The sequence below is a fragment of the Microtus ochrogaster genome, linkage group LG12, assembly GCF_000317375.1.
Source record: "Microtus ochrogaster isolate Prairie Vole_2 linkage group LG12, MicOch1.0, whole genome shotgun sequence".
Taxonomy (NCBI): Eukaryota; Metazoa; Chordata; class Mammalia; order Rodentia; family Cricetidae; genus Microtus; species Microtus ochrogaster.
In genome coordinates, this window is record NC_022036.1 from 2,932,831 (window position 1) to 2,944,006 (window position 11,176).

Consider the following 11,176-nt stretch of genomic DNA (forward strand, 5'->3'; position numbering starts at 1 on the left):
CATCACTATCTTGGTGTGCTCTCCAGCACTGCCTCAGCTGGATCACCCAATGCAATCCACATGGAGCCAGTTCTGCTCTTGGTGCCTTCAGATATGTCTCTCCCTCACTCTTATCACCAGAACCAGCTCCACTGATTTGACAAGTCAATATGCAGAGCCCTCTCTCCCGATTTCTCTAGGGGGCATAACAGGGAGGGGTGGGGTCAGGGCCCCACTTGCACATCCCCAGGGCTGAACACCTACAACCTCAACAACAGCTCCAGTGAGCAGTCCAGGCTGTGTCTGTTATTTCACTCTCCTGACCTGAGGCCACCTCTTCCACCTGCCACGCGTAGCAAGGGGCAGACGTAGGAGGACATCTTTCAATCACTCATGCTACCACATGGCAGACAAGGGTCAGGAAGAAACGTCAGTTCTCCTATTCTCATGCACTCAGGGTTGGCCCTCCTGCAACCTTCACCACAGGGTCAGATGTAGTGTGTGCTTCCCAGATGAAGTGTATGGCTATACTAAGGGGTGAGCATAGGAACAAGCTCTTCCATGAGGGGTAGGACCAACTTGCCTGCTGCAGTAGCCAGCGAGGGGCTAGACGAACAGTCCCAGTGTCAATAAAAGGCAAAACTAGCTCAGCCAAGCATGGTTCCAAAATCCCTGTGTTAACACAGGCCATTTACAACATCACAGAAGCTAACTGCTGCAGGATAACATTCCCAGACATGGCCCTTGGCACTAGCTCAGCCTGATACCGCCACAGCCATGGTGGCAGCACAGGCCTCTCAGATCAGCACAAGCCCAACAGAAGCATGATTTCCAAACATCAACATGCTCCCAGGTGGCTAGTCAGACCACATTTATTCCCAGAGCCTATAGTGACAACTGGAGCCAGGACACCACCCCAGCCCCCAGTCTCCATAGCATCAAGGATCCAGACATGGCCTGAAGCTGGAGTCATGCCCACATGTCTCCACTGCTAGAGGTGGCAGCAGCATAGCCCCTAAAAAGGCAGGGTCCTAGGACACTGACAGGTTAGAGATGGATGGTCAGACTCCAGTCCTCTGCATTATTCTCAGTGACAACAGAAGCTCCGGACATCAGCTCAGACCTTAACTGTTATAGTAGCATCACAGACCAAGACATAGTCCTCTGGGTGACAGCATAGGTCACACATATTAGGATGTCCCTGGTCAACTTGACCCTTGGATACTCTCATGAACAGATAGGAGCCCAGATCCTGAGCACCTATGTGGACTCTGGTAACAGCATGGGCCACAGACATCAATACAGACCCTGGCCACAGTAGGACCATGGACCCAAACATGGTACTAAGCAGTAGCCTAGGCCCAGATAACACTATGGTCCAAAGTGGCAAAGCAGGCCATATGAACTGGCAAGAGTACCACATGAACAATGGCCCTCAGATACCAATATGGCCCCAATTGGCAGCCTAGACAGCTGACATTGGTATGGTCTTTGATGGTATCAGGAGCCACAGACATCAATGTAGATCCTGGATGTAGCAGGGTCACACGTTCAGATCTGGCCCTCAGCTGTAGAATTGATCCAGATGACATCATGACCCCAATTTACAGCCCTGGCCACAAAAATCAGCCTGTCACCAGAAGTGCCTCAGTCCTCAGAAACCAACATGGTCATGGATGGCAGCCCAGACCTTGTACATTCATGTGAGCCCTGACATCAGCAAGTAATATATCTTGGTAATATCCATCTATCACTATCCCGCTAACTCCTGTTAGTGGTCCCACAACGCTGTCTCCCTCCTAAACTTCATGACTCTTTTTATTGTTATTAATAATCTGAGTCTAATTACTATTGCACATATATACATGGGTGTGTAGCTATCCACTGGGGTACAAGAAAACAACCAGTGGCCGTATTTTTAAAAGAGGGTGACTCTTCATCCCTCAGAAATCATCAACTGCTAGCAGCTCCTCTTCTAGGGGTGGGAACTTGGGAGCCCCTCCCTTATTCCTGCAGTGTTTTTATCTTGTGAAGGTAAAAAGCATATAAATAATGGTTAAATGTGCCCATATGTGCTATCTCTCTCTGTCTCTCTCTCTGTCTCTGTCTCTGTCTCTCTCTCTCTCTCTCTCTCACACACACACATACAAACACACACATACATAGAAAGACACACACACAACATATTTATTCTTTTACAGGTTTAGAATTTTAATATTAGAGCCTAACCATGTAAATTTTGATGCTAATTGGACCTTTATTAAAATAATGCATGTACCCTTTATATTTAAAGAGATACTAATATTGAAAATCAGAAGATGATTGGTTTTGACTTGGGTACACTATTTTACAGAAAACTACAAAACAGATGTGTTTAATTGCTGCAATTACCTGTGGGTATACAATGAAATTTATATCTAGCCTTACAGTGCACATAGACGTTGTCATTGTTAATTTCAATTTCCATTCTCCTAATACGAAGTTTTTAAGTTAGTGACAAACAGTCCCTGGTGTGGAAAGTTCTTCTGAAAATGTGTTGCTTTTATTGGTTAATAAATAAAGAATCTCTTTTGGCCTGTGATAGGGCTCAGTAGAGATAGTCAGGAAAAATAAACTGAATGCTGGGAGATAGAAGGCTGAGTCGCAAGATGCCATGTAGCCCTGCCAGAGTCAGACATGGCATGGAACTTTACCTGGCAAGCCACAGCCATGTGACGATACAGATTAATGGAGATGGGTTAGTTTAGGATATGAGTTAGCAAGAATTAAGCTTACGCTATTGGCCATACAGTATTTAAATAATACAGTTTCTATGTAATTATTTTGGGTTTGAGCTGCCAGGAATGAATGAGAAGCCTCCCCCCAAAAGTTCCACTTTTTTGTTTTATCTGCTACTTTCAACTGCTAGCCAAAAAGTAGAAGGTGGACATCTAGGTGTTAGAAAATGCCTACATCTCTTCCCTTCTCTCTACCAAGACACTGATTACTTAATGCCTTCCTGCATTGCACCCATCTACAATCTCTCTTTGTAACCTGTTTAATTAAAGGCAAAATCACTCCCTCTGATGTTGCAAGAAGAAACATATTAAAATATGACTTTCATAATATCTTCTGCTTAGCAGTTTCCACAGGATCCTTACAAGGAGATTATGAAATGCATTCCTCTTGTTTCTTAAAGCTATCCCTGAGCTGTCCCTGACCTTGTTTTCTGGCATTAATTTCTACTCCTCAATACAAAATAAGTATTCATCCATCAGCTATCCTCTAGAATTCTTGTTTTCTCCACTCCAACTACCTAGTTTATGCTTCTTCCTCTGTCTTTCTTGGGCTGCCCTGCTTCTTCTCTATAGTATAAAGGATGTAACAGACAAGTATGTAACAAGAAAAAAATAACAGCAAAAATTATATCTTCTCTGACAGCAGTATCCATGGCTCAGATGATTGCAGCAAATACTTGATAATATCAAATCCCACATTGGACCATCCACTTAGTAATAATCTCCAACCAATCTTTCAAGGCATAATTCTATGACAGTAGATCAATGATCAGAAGATACAATAAGCTACTCTCCTGGAGTTTATATTAGCAATAATAGCATAAAAGTATATCATGTTGAATGAAATTACCTGAGTGCTGTGTATAAAAGCAGCTTTAGTGTTTGTTTAGGGTTTGTGGCGATGACTCAGTAGGGTACTTGCTAGGTTTTAAATTATTATTAAAAAATATTAAGGTTTTAAATTCTGACATAGCACCCACACAAATGCCAGCATGACAGTGTAGACCTATAATCCTAACTCTTTAGAAGTGGGAGAGGGAAGCCAGGCGATGGTGGCGCACGCCTTTAATCCTAGCACTCGGGAGGCAGAGGCAGGCGGATCTCTGTGAGTTTGAGACGAGCCTGGTCTACAGAGCTAGTTCCAGGACAGACTCCAAAGCCACAGAGAAACCCTGTCTCGAAAAACCAAAGGGAAAAAAAAAGAAGTGGGAGAGGGAGAGTAAGAGATTCCTGGGGCTTTCTGCTCAGCCAGCTTACCTGATTTGGGAGAGACAGAAGATAAAAAAAAATATGAGAAGATGAATGATAAAAGAAGATTCCAGATACAATCATATGAACATATGAGAGAGAGTGCAACATAGCATGATAGTGAGAGTGGATTTGCTGTATCTAATCTAAAATAGAAGACTGTGGGGAGCCAGGCCATTTAAACTTCCACAGAATAGCAAAGAAAATCTCTGTTGATAACAAGTCAGGAAGAAGACAAATGTTGGGATTTTCAATATGGTGTCAAAGAAAAAGTGTACTGGATTTATCAAATAGTCTACATACAAGTAAATAATAAAAGGAGAGATCATTCAGATGATGCTTTTAAGGTTCTGGGCTCAAGTCACCAAAGTGTAAGGGAGCTTCCTGCCTCTCATTACTCTCCAGGGCCCAGGTGGTAACAGAGAGCCAATTTCAAGTTCCCCCATATACATCCACATGCTCCCCGTGATGCATATATGCTTGTGCCCCTCTGCCCACTAAAAAATTAACATTTTCAATGCTTAAGGACATTTTCATATCTGAGAAAGAAGTAGGTTTAATTCCCAACTGAAAGAGAAAATAGACAGAAAAGTATTAGTACTTTGGGGAAAAAAATGACCTGCATTTTCACATGTTTACCTTAGTCCTCCTGTTAAAAGTTCAAATCAAAGATTTTGGGAGACAGTGGAATAGGAGTTGACAGAGCATGGAGGCCACTGATGATCATTAGGTGACACAAGGCAGAACTAAACTGTGTCGTGTTCCATGCTTTAAGATAAGCCAGTAAGCAAAGCCACGCTGTGGCCATACACATTTCATTAGAAGTTTAGGGAAACCAAGAACTACATGGGAAGCCAATTACATCTCTCAGAAAGGAACACAGGCAGGGTCGCTTTCAGTTCAGTCTCATGCAGCAGATGGTGGCCGGCATCACACTAATGGCTGGAAGCTTCTTAACTAGTTTCAAACCTCACTCTGCCCATCTACCCAGAGCCTTCCACAGAACTGGCCTTCAGTAAACACTCATTAACTGGAAGCTCTTGTCACCGCTGCATCCGACTGTCAGGGAAAACTTTACTATGACAAGTCTCCTGGAGAAAGCAGCACCCTGGCTGGTCTCGGCAGTAATTTGAAGGCACTACATCCGATACGCACTCTGAAAGTCCTCCAATTAGTATAAATCCTTCAGGTATGGTGCCCATTTCCAAGCACAAAGTGGCTGTGGCTAAGTGGCGATAGATATTCATCCCAGCCCCTATCTTTTATTCATGTTCACTTTAGTCACATTTACCGTTTGAGGAGTCTATTACTTCAAAATGCCTCCCAAGAGGAAGAAATGGGTACTAAATAAATCAGTGTATATCTTAAATATCAAAGAATATTCCATATGATTTTTTTCCTTAGGTTTCCTGGCCAGAAAGCAATCTAGTATTGCTAGAGAAAAACAAAGGGGGCAATTTTTTAAAAAGAGATGTTCCATCATTTCTACATGAACCCTGGATATTATATGGTGCTCACAATAACCCTCATAGATAGGAGACTGTGGGTGACTTAATAAAACTCATTCCCTGAAAAGACTCAAATGCATTCTAGTCCCAAGCTCCTAGTTCACAATATTTCAACAGTCACTGTTTAGAAGTCTAAGAGAGAAGCAAACTTTTCCACTGGCTGCCTCCTTGCAGGCCCGATGACCTTTATAAATGACAGCAAATCTCAGTTGAATGAAAGATGAAGGCAAAGAGGAAAACATTAAGATGTTTTGTCCTATTTTTTTGTGACTTGTTGAAAATAATCATGGGGCCTATTTGTCACACTGCAGTTTTGCCTCTTTTTTTCCCATCGCGTTTGACAAGCTCAATGAAAAAAGTGTAAAGGAAGATGAATTGGCAGCAGCGTCACTGCTGCTCTGTCTCCTGGTCATTCTAATTTTTCTTCAGATGAAATATATATACAATACCAAGTCAGTTAAGTGGAAGAAACATCTACAGGGAGAAGCAGAGTAACCAAGTCTTTTCTCTAGTCTAGAAACAGCTATTAAAAAATATCTGTCTCTTTCACTTTCAATAGCTTAGGCATATTGCTAGTCTTTATGTCTGTGAGATGAAAATGTGTTTTCCCTTGGCAAAGAGGAATGACAGATGGTTCAGGAAGGAGGGGACTAAAGGACAATGGAGGAAGGGATAGGAAACTGGAGCTAAATAAATACTGGCAAAAATAAACCAAGATAAAGATTCAATTCTACAAGATAATGTCAGGAAATATCTTACACTCAAAAATGTAATAGTAGAGAATGAAATGTATGTGTAGATTAATCTAAAAGTTAATCAAGTTGGGGAAGTAAATCACAGGGTCAAAGGACCATCATGCAGGAAGGTTGGCCTGCATTGTGCTCTACCAAAGGTATAGGAAGAATAATTATCCCTTAGTGAGAAAATGTATTTTTCCTGCCTCATACTGTCTGTGCAGTCCAGATCTGGCATGAAGTTCTGTTCAGTTTGCCCACTTTACAGAGTCCTGTCTCAGAAAGTTGTAACTCTTCATTTTTCTTTTCTTGTGTTCTCTTTTTCTTTATTATACCTGCCCAAAGCTACAGTTGACTTTGTCTTGTACTCTGAGATTTTTCTTCACTCTTGCTCAAATATCACATCTCCGTTCTGTAACTGCTTATAGCTGCATTTCTATCATGTGCCTAACCTCTATGCCAGCTTAATGAAATAACATGGCTTTTCCACGTTCTTTTATCCATCTTCTTCATCTGAGCAGATGCTGAGATATACAGCTTGCCTGTACATCCCTGTAGGGCTTTCCATTGAAAACTTTTGTCCCAGAAAATATTTATACTCTCCTCTCCCTATGAATGTGTAAGTATGCATGTGTTCAGAATTTGCAGTAGTAAATATTATGTCCATGAAACTAAATTGATGACACAGGTTCCTTTACAGGTCCCCTACATTACCTGCTCTAAAGATCCCCTTCCTTCTACCTTGAACTAGAATGTTCCTATTTAATAACTCACCAACAGGAAGCCACTTCTTTAGGATATTCATTGCTGAGCTTTCACCTTCTTTTGTGTTACTCATGAAAAGCTAAATTTTTCATATTTTAAGGAAGACTGGTTTCCTGAAATTGTAGTCAAACATTCTAGTAAGTTTTACTTTGTCTTTATAAATACTTCATTGAGGGGGGCCCATCATTATTACCTAGTATCGTCGCTAATAGTCACTTACTGATTTTTATGATATTCATATTCATATTTCTCACTTCTATGTGACAGTTGATTGCTTTTCATATTGTTACTGCCCTGTTATTTATACTAGTATTTAAATAAACTAGGAAAGTATCTTCTTTTAGCCCTCTATTTCCCAAGGAAAAGTTGACTGAAACTTTCTTGTAATCTGTGGCAGAACAATTCAATTACTCTTCATTGTTATGTGATTTTACAACACTGGGATTAAAGGACAGACCAAAGAAATCATGTTTGCAAGATATCTGCCCAGAGTCAGAGAACTGACCCCAAGAAATTCTAGCTTATTTCAGTCAGTGAAGAATCACATTAGAAGCAGTACAACAACTCTACATTTTAGTAAAATCTGTACATAATCTCCATTAGGTATACTGATATTACATGAAGAAGGATTACTCTGGTAACTGCTCCACCTAGTCCACAAAGTTTTCATCTCTATGTGTGTCCAGTATGTAAGTTCATGCAATGGTGCGGAAGAATTGTCTGTATTCTGTCAATCATGTTTTAAATGAATGCTGATTGGCCAGGCAGGAAGTATAGGTGGGTAAAACAGACAGAAAGTAGAACAGGAGAATACTGGAAAGGAAGAAGCCCATTCCTCACCAGTCCAGCCCAGACCACTGAAGAAGCAAGATGTGAGCTGCCCCACAGAGAAAGGTACAGAGTCATGTGGCTAACATAGAAGGATCATGGGTTGATGTAAGTTATGAGTTAGCAAGAAGCCTGAGCCAATCAGTTTTATAACTTATGGATATCTCTCTGTGATTTTCTTTGGGGCTTGCCAGCTGTGAGGTACCGGGCAGGACAGAAACCCCAACAAGCAGGGCCTCATGTTACAATGCAATACCTATTTAGCAGACATGAAAATAAAAGTTTGGATTAAAAAAAAAAGAAATTAACTAAGAGCTTCTTAACATGAAATCTTTTGGTGAATAAAAGCATCACAACTGCTTGTAGAATATCTTAACATTTTGTGTTTTTGCTTACTGAATTGTCTTTCATGGCTTTCTCATCCTTCTTTCCTTTATCACACTGGACCACCAGCACAGGGGTGCCATCATCTGCAATGGGTTGTGCCCTTCAACAACAAGAAATGTACTGCAGACTGGCCAGTTTTGTGAAGGCATTTTCTCAATTGAGATTCCTGCTTCTCATATGATTCTAGCTTGTATCAAGATAAAATAAGTATACAAAATTTCATAAGATCATAATTAAAAGCTGACACCTTTGTCTATCACTGTTGCTTTGGCAATAGTTTTTCTCTTAAATATTTATTCTTCTTTATTTTGTGAAATAAAGCCTCAAAAAGAGAATCTAGCAAATGTCTTGATAAATTTATTGCAAATTAATACAGGGAAAAACAGAATGACTTATTAGAAAGTAATAAATGTACATCTGCTAAAATGATTAATTATTTTCTATAATGCTGAAATATTATAAGGTGGCAATGAGTCATCACTTGCATTGATTATTTTTCTCTTTCCTTGGACAAAAGCAACTCAACCAAGTGGGGATGTATTTTACTCACAAGTTAAAGTCTCTTATGGTGAGGAAGATGTAATGGTGGGAGTTTGGTGAAGAGACCACATTGCTACTACAGTAAAGATGAAGAGAGAGGTGGGTGCTTGTACTCAGCTCACTTTTTCCTTTTATTTCAGTCTAGGACAATATATCATGGAACAGTGCCACTCACATTCGCTGTGGCTCTTCCTTCCTTTTCTAAATCTCTCTGGAAAGGATTCACAGACCTGTCCAGATGTCTGTCTTATAGTTGGTTAGATAATGCATTATGTTCATAACAAGATTAATGATCACACCTATGAAGAACTTTTGCATAAATGCCAAGTCCTTATCTCTATCAGCTCAAGGAACTAGTGAAGAAATAAGAAAAAAAAACAACTCAGAATACAATCAAGTAGCAACAGACACCTGAAGTATAAAACAGATATAAATAATATAAAATAAATAATAAATATAAATGGGGGGGAGAGAAAAAAATATGAACAGCTTTGGAATGTCCAACCACAAAATATAATAAATATAAATGTATAAATATATCACCTGGCTATAAATAGGATTTTAGAGAACCACTGTTAATTCCAAAGGATTCAAGCATTCAGACTGATGCAATCTTATTTCATGGAAAATAAGCTGAGCCAACAAAAATAATAAAGATTAGCACACATACATGATTACACACACATATATAATATGCGTACATGCATATATAATATATATATATACATGTATACATACCTTTGTACATATTGTAGAGAGATACTATGAGATATACAGGCAAAGTCAATAGTGAATGAAGCTAGATGATTACAAATAAGAGTTTGCCATACAGTTGTATCTAATTTTATTGTATTTTAACTTTTCTGAATAAAAAAAGTAAATCACACAGTTAAAGAAAACAGCAACATGCTGAATCTATAGAGAACATTTAGATGTAGAAAGTCTATAATAAAAGCAGGACTGAAAAGAGGAGATATAATTAATGGAGATTTCTTGCCTCACTACTAATAAGATGGCAATTAATCACCTCTTTTGTGTACTAATATCAATGATAAAAACAAACAAACAAGCCAAATTAAAATTTTATTTCAAAACACAAAAATTTCAGAAAAAATATTAAAACAAATATTGCTAATTAAGATTTATGATGTGGAATTCAAACGCTATGCTGTGATTATCGTTAATGAATAAAGAAGCTGCTTTGAACCTATAGCAGTGCAGAACTTAGCTAAGCAGGAAAAACTAAAGGGAATGCTGGGGAAAAGGAGCCAGAGTCAGAAAGAAACCATGTAGCCCGGCTGGAGACAGATGCTGGAACTTTAGCTGGTAAGACACAGCCATGTGGCGATACACAGATAAATGGAAATGGGTTAATTAAGATATAAGAGTTAGCCAAGCCTTTCCAGCCTCCATCCCGGACCCTGCAGGCCGCGATGTTGATGCCCAAGAAGAACCGGATTGCCATCTATGAGCTCCTTTTTAAGGAAGGAGTGATGGTTGCCAAGAAGGATGTCCATATGCCCAAACACCCGGAGCTGGCAGACAAGAACGTGCCCAACCTTCATGTCATGAAGTCTCGAGGCTATGTGAAGGAGCAGTTTGCCTGGAGACACTTCTATTGGTACCTTATGAATGAGGGCATCCAGTATCTCCGCGATTATCTCCACCTACCTCCGGAGATCGTGCCTGCCACCCTGCACCGCAGCCGTCCCGAAACTGGAAGGTCTCGGCCCAAAGGGCCAGAGGGTGAGCGCCCGGCAAGATTCACAAGAGGGGAGGCGGACAGAGACACCTACAGAAGGAGTGCTGTGCCCCCTGGTGCTGACAAGAAAGCCGAAGCCGGGGCTGGCTCAGCCAGTTTAGAGGAGGCTTTGGTCGTGGACGTGGTCAGCCACCACAGTGAGCTTGAAGACTGTTGTTTGCAATAAACTTTAAAGAAAAAAAAAAGAGTTAGCCAATAAGAATCTAGAGCTAATGGGCCAAGCCGTGATTTGAATAATATAGATTTTGTGTGCTTATTTCAAGCCTGGGCGGCCAGGAACCAACAAGCAGCTTCCTCCAAGAGATTTAAACAAACTTTTATTTCTTTATGGAACAGGAGTGGATAATAAAATAGTAAAATAGAAGAGATCATACATATACACACATACAAAATCCCTTTTATATTAACATTGCTATATGAAACTCTACTAAGAAAAGAGACATAACTTTTGTTAATCTGAAGCTTTGGTGCATCTTTTTTCTGTGTTGGAAACCAAACAAACTGGCTCCACACAGGACTGCAAGGCCTTTAACATTTCAAACACTCCTTTGACCACCTCTTGGACCAGTGTGGTAGATGGTTTCTAGAATCTTAACAAAGTACCAGTCTGGGTATCTGAAGAAAAAAAAATAGAAAAGTATTTCTTCA

The 11,176-nt window shown here is 40.2% G+C and overlaps 1 pseudogene; it reads left to right on the plus strand.

Annotated features, from left to right (window-relative positions):
- The first annotated feature begins 10,199 nt into the window (after positions 1-10,199).
- Positions 10,200-10,701, plus strand: LOC101986978 (annotated as a pseudogene).
- Positions 10,702-11,176: the final 475 nt, after the last annotated feature.